Raw genomic sequence first — 8,098 nt, 5'->3', positions numbered from 1 at the left:
TATAAAGAGATCATTTCATAATTGCAAATATGAGAGATATTTGAAGAAATAATTTAATGATGTCCTTGTTCTAGCTCTCCTTTCTGAAAATGGTATTTCAAAGTTAGCCTTTCTAACAGAAAATAGAATAGCTGACAAAAGGAACCACAACTCTGTATCTAAACTGGCAGCATATTTGTGTGGTGTGGAGTGATACATATGTTCACCACCCTTTCCTGGTTAAACTGTATTTCATTATCATCTCCTTATTTCCACTTCTAATTCTAGCAGAACTATTTCCTATAAGCAGGTCAGCTCTCTAGCAGTTCTGAGCATAAGAATTCTTTTAAAATGGCTGGTCCAACTTTATTAAGCAGTGTTTTCCCTCTGTTTTAATTGAAGCCCCTCAGGCACACACTTAACAGATCTATTGTCATAAATAGGGAGAAAAATAAATTTACCACTGACTTCAAGTGCATCACATATATGGGCATTTGTGTCATCTGTGGCTTTAAAATATAACTGATTAGATTAGTAATATCTATTTGTATATTATCATAGTATGATAAACCTGTATACTCAATCATTATACTTCAATACTATATGACACTATAAAACTAAAATCTTCTCAAATCAGTATTACTTTTAAAAATTGAATCCATTGTATTTAAAAATTGCTACAACTTATTTAACTTTCTTCATGTTACTTTGTTTTGCTTTAGCTTAGTTCTTATGGGAGTGTAACATTCTCTTATTGGTTCAAACTCAGATCCCAGCCTCCAGAAACAGCAGCTACAACCTGAAAAGAGGCTCTTTCCAAAAGTGTGATACCAGGAATAAGTTTATGATAATTCATAGATCTTAACACTTTTTTGTGTCAGGACAGCTGAGTTACACAGAGTTGCTTTATGGAAAGCATAGACTTAAGCATTTGCCTCAAGTTAGGTTGCAGGTTTCATGAAATTTATGGAGTTTGCCTCTGACCTAAGACTTTGCTTTATACTATAAGACAAGTGAGTGGAAGTGAGGATTTGGTCACTTTGAGATCATAAGGTTAAGCAACATAAATCAGACACAAGAGTTTAAATACAGTATTTTATGGTTTCTTTTATATGAGAAATATAAAATTTAAATAAAGGGTAAAATAAAAGATAGATAATAGGAAGTAGGGAGACAGATCTTTTTCACATGGGAGGAGATCAAGATATGGAGAAGAGGGAGAGAGGGGAGAGGAAGGAGAGGCAAAAAGAATTAAGATCTGTTGCGTACATGTACCAACTCACCACAAGAAATAGAATCATTATTACTGCAAACATGTACAAAAAAAAAGTACTATCAAACTTCAATGTTTAGCACTTGCAGGGAATATGAGCATTATACCATACCGCCCCAGTGGAGTCCTCCAGTCGGAACCTTTGCCATTGTGTTTAAAACTGCTAATCTAGTGTTAAAGCTCTCTGGGCCTAAACAAGCTGTGTCATTCTAGAATATGTTTTTCTTGATCATGGAACTTCAAGACTGGTTAGGGTTTCACTTAAGAGTAAAAACATCCCAAACTGAAAAGAAGTTCTCTCTACCTGGAGAAAAAAGTGTAGGCTTTAAAATCAAAAGGACATAGATTTGAATCCAAATGTTACTAACCTATGTGCAGATCTGAGCAATTTTTAGTCTTATTAAGCCTCAGCATTCCTATATGTAAATTGAAAAATACTCCTAGATCCATGAAGCAAAAATTAAATAACATAAGATATAATAGACATAAATAAATAAATATGAACTCCTACCCCACTTTTAAGTCTAAGTATTTCACAAACTAGCTCCCATCTCTGGCAGAAACCATTCGTGATAAATTATTTCACACAGGAGGCAACAGATACTGGTGTTTTCCTACTCAGGAACAGCTATTTCACATTTCTTCCTTTTGACCAGAATCCCGATGTTTCTCCAGTAGAAAACAGCAGGGAGCTAACTTAGAGGTTCTTTGGAAGAGGCATAGCCCTTGCCTATTCCAAAGGGTGTCTAGTGAGTGGTCTAAGATGGTCGCAGAGTACGGCAACCCTCTTCATCAGATGCCCATAGTAGAGGGTTGAACATTTGACTCTTTCTAACCAATAGGAGGAAAAGCAAAGGAAACTGAAGGCTCTTTTGGAGAAATTTCCTCACTAGAAGAAGGTGAAAGAAGAACACACCATCCCCAGCTTTTTTTTTTCCTATTTTTGAAATGCTAAGAAGACAAGACATGTGGATATAAAGGATCCATCTGTTGTCTATGAGCACTCAGCAATAACCAACAAAGGTTGCAAAGGCCATGCACCCTGGATGACATTGTTTATTCACTAACTCTGAAACTATGCTCCCTGAAATCTTGTGTCAGATCACATCATTTAACCCCATTCCTGAAGGCACTTTTAGTTATTCTAGTATACAAAGCCAAAAACATCTCAAGTGACATAGACTTTTGCCAATTTTGTACTAAACATTTGAACTCATTTGGACTGCCACAAGTCTTTAAACCATCAAGACACTAAGGCAACTTTCTTTGCTGTGGGACACAAAAACGTATGATTTTATCATCCCTATTTATTTATGTACATATTTTAATAGGCATTTATTGAAGGCCTCCATTGTGCAAGATACTAGAATAATAAGCATCACGGAGAGAGGAAGACAGAGACAGAGACAGAGACAGAAAGATACAGGCAGAGGTACAGAAGGCTACAAAGATGAATGAGACCTGGATCCTATCCTAAAGGGAACTTACAGCTCAGCTTAATAGATAAGAGACAGCAAAACAAAGTAATACCCATAGCTTTGGCCTTAAAAGGAAACTGCAATCTATGTCTCTAAATCACTAAAATCATGTGCCTATCACATTTTACATTTTATGTTTATATGCCCAGAAACATTAGCTAAAATGGGGGAGAAATAAAGAATAAGGTAATAGAATGAGAGAAGAGACAGTTAAATGAGAGGGGCTGAATCATACTCTACTACTCAAGTTAGAATACAGGAGCAAAGCGATTGATGTCTTAGCTTGGGGCCTCTGGAAAAAGGACAACGAGAAAGGCAGCTTGTTCTACCTGGCTTTCTTTCAGCTAGGGGCTGGAAAGCCAAAACCAAACCAGATTTCTAGGTTTTCTGGCTTTAATACAATATAATAAATAAGACTCTGGCAATTTGTGCTAGACTCTTGCACTGGGTCAGCAATTACTATGTGTAAGAGTGCTTCAAAACAACAGTCTTCTCTACAACACTCCAAATGGCTTTTCATGTGAAGAAATATGGTCTTTGGCGTTTAAAGCTTAACAAAACAAAAATGACTCTTCTTTATCTATAAAGTAGGTAGAACAAGTGTGAGACAACTACCCAAAGTAGAATAAAATCCAGCATCAAAAGACAGAGGGGTATTCTCTGGTGTGAAAAACTACAATGGTACGTAAGATCCTGATGATATAATTGACAATGTGAAATAGGAAGAAAAGGCTAAAGGTGTAGGGGAAGTGGGAAGGGTAGAGGAAAGCTAATAAGGGAAAAGAAAAAAATGAGAAAATGAAAAAATGGAAATAAAGTGTTTGTAAATAGGGAAGGGGGGTGAAGAGAGGGCAGGGACAAGGGGAAAAAATGAGAACCAAGACCTGTCATGTAAAGGTACAAGATCCCAATGATGAATGTAACTGTACTGTATACCTAAAATGTACCAATAAACTCAATGAGGGAAAAAAAAAAGAGTGGGTAAAGACTACAAACTTGGGAGTCTGACAGACTTGAGTACAAATTCTGATTTTACTATTTCGGCTAGTTAGGTTATTACTCTGTGGCCCTAACTGCCTCATTTGTAAAATGGAAGGCCACAACATTCCTCCACAGGATCATTGCAAAGATGAAATGATCGAAGCCAACAGCAGTTGGCCTTACCATGTATATAAATAAGCAATGTAATTCTTCATCCCTCTACGATATCTTCACTTTAATCTTAGATATATTTTAGATTTTTCTCAGGATGAGCAACTCACAGCCAGGCAGTTCCAACTGAACAAACAATACAAAGTGGCAGATAATCCTGAGTGCTTATCTATAATTACATTTGACGAGGGAAACACTTTAAGAGAGTTCACAGACTTCAAAAGTTCACAAAAAACTAGCTTAGGGTTAGTTGAAAACACTTCATTTTGTCTTTTAGGGAATGACATTGTCTAAACAATATGAAATAGATAACTATTGTGCTCCGATGTTTTCAAGGAAAGGAAGATGGAAGAGGGGACTCTTTACCAAAAAAAAAAAAAAAAAAAAAAATTTTTAAAAAAAAAAAAAAAAAAAAAAAAAAAAAAAGACAACCACAGTCTCCACAAGATATTAAGGGGGAAGGTAAGGAGAAAGGGAAGAGGAGTAATGTGGGGTGAAGAAGATCAAAGTATGTTATATGCATGTCCAAATATGCCAGAACAAAGCCTAATATTCTGAATAACTAATATTCACTAATTTAAAAAAATTAATTGAACTCTCCCTTTCCTTTCCTCTTTCTCTTTTCACAGCTTATGATACACATTCCTCTGGAAAGGAATATATTAGGGTGATGGGGTCTGGAGAAAAACATGCTTATTTTTGTGCCTTGGGTTCCTGGATTGTACTCTGTAGAAGATGCAACAGGTCAGCTAATTGTACATAAGGAGTGAGATGTTATTCAGCAGAGCTTCAGGGAAGGAGAAAAGATGCAGATTCTCATAAGGGAAAAGTCACAGTCAAAGACCAGACATCTCTTTCCAGTGAACCAGGCAGGGCAGACCCACCTGAGGAGAGTGGCATCTGAGGGTACAGTGTGGGAGAAAGGGTGGACCTAAGCTAGCAAACCAATGAGAGGACTTCGTTGAGGGAGTAAGCAAGACACGTTTTGTTTTGTTTTGTTTCTCTTTTATTGAGTTTATTGGTACATTTTAGGTATACAGTACAGTTACATTATTATTGGGATCTTGTACCTTTACAAGACACGTTTTAGCAGGGGAATTTTTTCAGAAGCTTCCATGTGATATGTAACATGAAGCCTGTTTCATCTCTTTGCTTTCAGTAAATGTTTTCATTATTCTCTGGATTCTGCAGTCAGACTGCAGTTTCCCTGGATGTGACAATCCACAGTGACGAGACTAGGGAAGAGACATCACACATCACCAAAGTAGCCAGATAAATAAGAAAACTATTTAGGGAAGATAGGAAATATTTAAGGAAGATAGGGTAGATATTTAGGGTAGATAAAGCCCCAATCTTTAGCCCCATCACTTCCTGCCTACACCCTATTTGAATTTTAATTAATACTTCTGAGACTATCATGATGAAAAACATATAGAGAACTTTTGGAGGAATGCTAAGTTCAAAAGTAAAGAAAATAAATTTTGAAAGTATAGCTTAAAAAGGTAAAGTAAGGTATAGTAGAGGGGAGTTATCTACTGGCTTAACATTGCAGAAGTATTTGTGTGCCATTTGGAGTCTCTGTCTGTCCTCAGCAATTTCTCACCCCCATATGAAATAGAAAGCAAGCAGGAAGGAAGGAAGGGTGGGGGGGGGGAAATGGAGGGAGGGAGAGAAGAACAAAGAAAGGAGGAAAGGAGACAATCTCACAAAATTACTCTGGCAAAACAAGGGTCTGTAGGGCACTCAGTCGTGCACATGTAGGTTGGATAAATCACACCTCTGCCTTGATGCTCAGATGAGGACAATATCTTCTCATAGAGATTTGACCAGAAAAGACTGGAAGCAGGGAAATAGAGATGGGTAAAAGCTTATCCAAAGAGGGATCTAGATACTGGGAGGAAATTTACTAAAGGTGGAAGAAGACATGGTAAATTATGAAAATACTAAGGCCTAGCCTCACTATCTCACAGTCAGGAGACTGGCCCTCTAGTTTCTCTATTCCAACTTGGTAACTTTGGTTCTTAAGCATCAGAGTGCATTGAAAAGTACGTGAGGGAGGGCAGGGACAAGGGGAAAAAATGAGAACCAAGACCTGTCATGTAAAGGTCCAAAATCCCAATAATGAATGTAATTGTACTGTATACCTAAAATGTACCAATAAACTCAATAAACAAAAAAGAAAAGTACATGAGAAGTTTGTTAAATGTCTACTTTGCAGGTATGATGCCCCCACCTAATTTAATAGATCTGGGTAGAACTTATGGATGTACATTTTTCACAGATTTCAGGTAACTCTAATGCCAGGATCTCTCAATACACATAATCAATGGAGTGTAACACCAGAAAACTGAATCACCAGTTTTGAAAATATAAATGTCCCAGAGGAAGTGTACTGTGAATGTTAGACTTGATGAATACAGATATGAATCAGCTTTTTTCAGGTACCATTTTATAAAGGTCTTCTTATACTCTTCTGCATACTTTGGACAACACGACTAGAATGTATAGTGTTGGCTCAGGACTGGAGGTATGAGGTTCATGGTAGATCTCTTCCTAGAATGCATGAGGCTTTGGATTCAATCTCTGGTCTCACCCAACCTCACCCACAAAAGTGTGCATTCAGCTAGCTTGCTTTGAAATTAACTGAGTTACTAAAATCACTGGTGTGAAATGCACTAAAAGTGTATCATTCACAGCAATTACTAGTAAAACTGTGTCTCAGAAGTGGTTCTCAACAAATGTATCACAGCATCTTTTGATTATATGCTACCAATTCCAGATGATGTTGATATTTTTCAGAAGCAATAGTAAGCTAAGTACCTTGCATGTTGCAGTACTGATCACTAGGTAAGTAACCGATAGAGTTAAAAAGTAGCAAGAGAGCAACATGGAATCTCTGAAAGTTGCATTCTTTCTGAAACATACACTTTGCCTTGGAAATATTTCGAAGAGTCTTGAAAGGGCAGGTGACAGTTTTATGTGCCTAATGACATGGTTCTGATAAGCTATTGAACTTCAAAATTGTGGACACAAAGGTATCTCTCTGAGTGAACCACTAAATATTCCAGAATCTAAACACAACACTGGGCCGGGGATTAGCTCAGCCATTCTGTGGCCAGCCTGGCAAGCACAATGACCCGAGTTCAATCCCTGGTACCAAACAAAACAAAACAAAACAAAAAAACCACTAAAACTCAGAATCACCGAACTCCACTAGGATCTGGTGCTAAGTTACAAACATATCTAATGAGAGTATTGATTATAACAGACTCAGTTTTCAGGCAGCAGAACCTGAACAGAATGGTCTAAGGAAAAGGGAAGAAATAGTAGACAGCTGGGGCTAAACAGATTGAGTTTGAGAATGAAGGGCTGACTCTATGGATCCTATCAATCTGGAATGACTTTGATGCTTAGGACTGAGAAGGGTATGGCAGAAAATCGAGAGTTTCAAAAAAGAGCTGTTATTCGTAATTAAATAAGTATAGATTTATAAAAGATTTTCCCTAACCTGAACTAGTTTCTCTGGATACAGATTCTGAATCAGAGAGTGGCATGTACAAGGTTCACTGCAAAGGTGAGACTAAGGCAGAAGGAGAAACTGGCCTGCAATCTGATTGCATTTGAACCTTCAGCTGATCCTATAGGGGAAGCTGGGATGGGTCACTTAGGTTTGTCCTAAAACAAGGTAGCTCCCCATTAGCCACTCTGGCTTTGCCCTTTCCACTAAAAAGGCTTAACCTGGGGTAAATCAGAGCTCACTCGGAAACACAGCTTGAGCCTTAGCAGCCAATTTCCCAGCAGCTGGGGATAGGTATATCAACCTAAATAAGGGGATCTAGCTGAGAAATGTAGAATTCACTTGAGTAATATTATCTGAAGTAACATTTAAGGCAGACTGGAAACCACTGAGCAGGGGTTTTGTGCAAGATTTGTGGGGAGTGGCAAAAAAAAATACCAAGTCTTGACCCCTAACAGGAAGAGGTTTGCAGAGGCTAAGCAAGTTACTATGGTCCTGTAAGGACAGCCTAGCTTTTAATGGACTTCCAATTCCAACAAGAAACTATAGACTCTTTAGGAACTGAGATAAAGCCATTCTAAAAGATCCCATTTAGGAAATTTCACAGAAGTCACCATCAATGGGAGAGGGCACCAATTCAACATTCATAAGCATAAGGCATGTGCAAAGGAAAAGATCGACCATTTTCAAATGCAAAGC

This window comes from Fukomys damarensis, unplaced genomic scaffold (genome assembly GCF_012274545.1).
Source record: "Fukomys damarensis isolate Sample0158 unplaced genomic scaffold, DMR_v1.0_HiC HiC_scaffold_29, whole genome shotgun sequence".
In the NCBI taxonomy this organism is placed as follows: domain Eukaryota; kingdom Metazoa; phylum Chordata; class Mammalia; order Rodentia; family Bathyergidae; genus Fukomys; species Fukomys damarensis.
The sequence above is the reverse complement of the archived record's forward strand: the minus strand, read 5'-3'. Positions refer to the sequence as shown.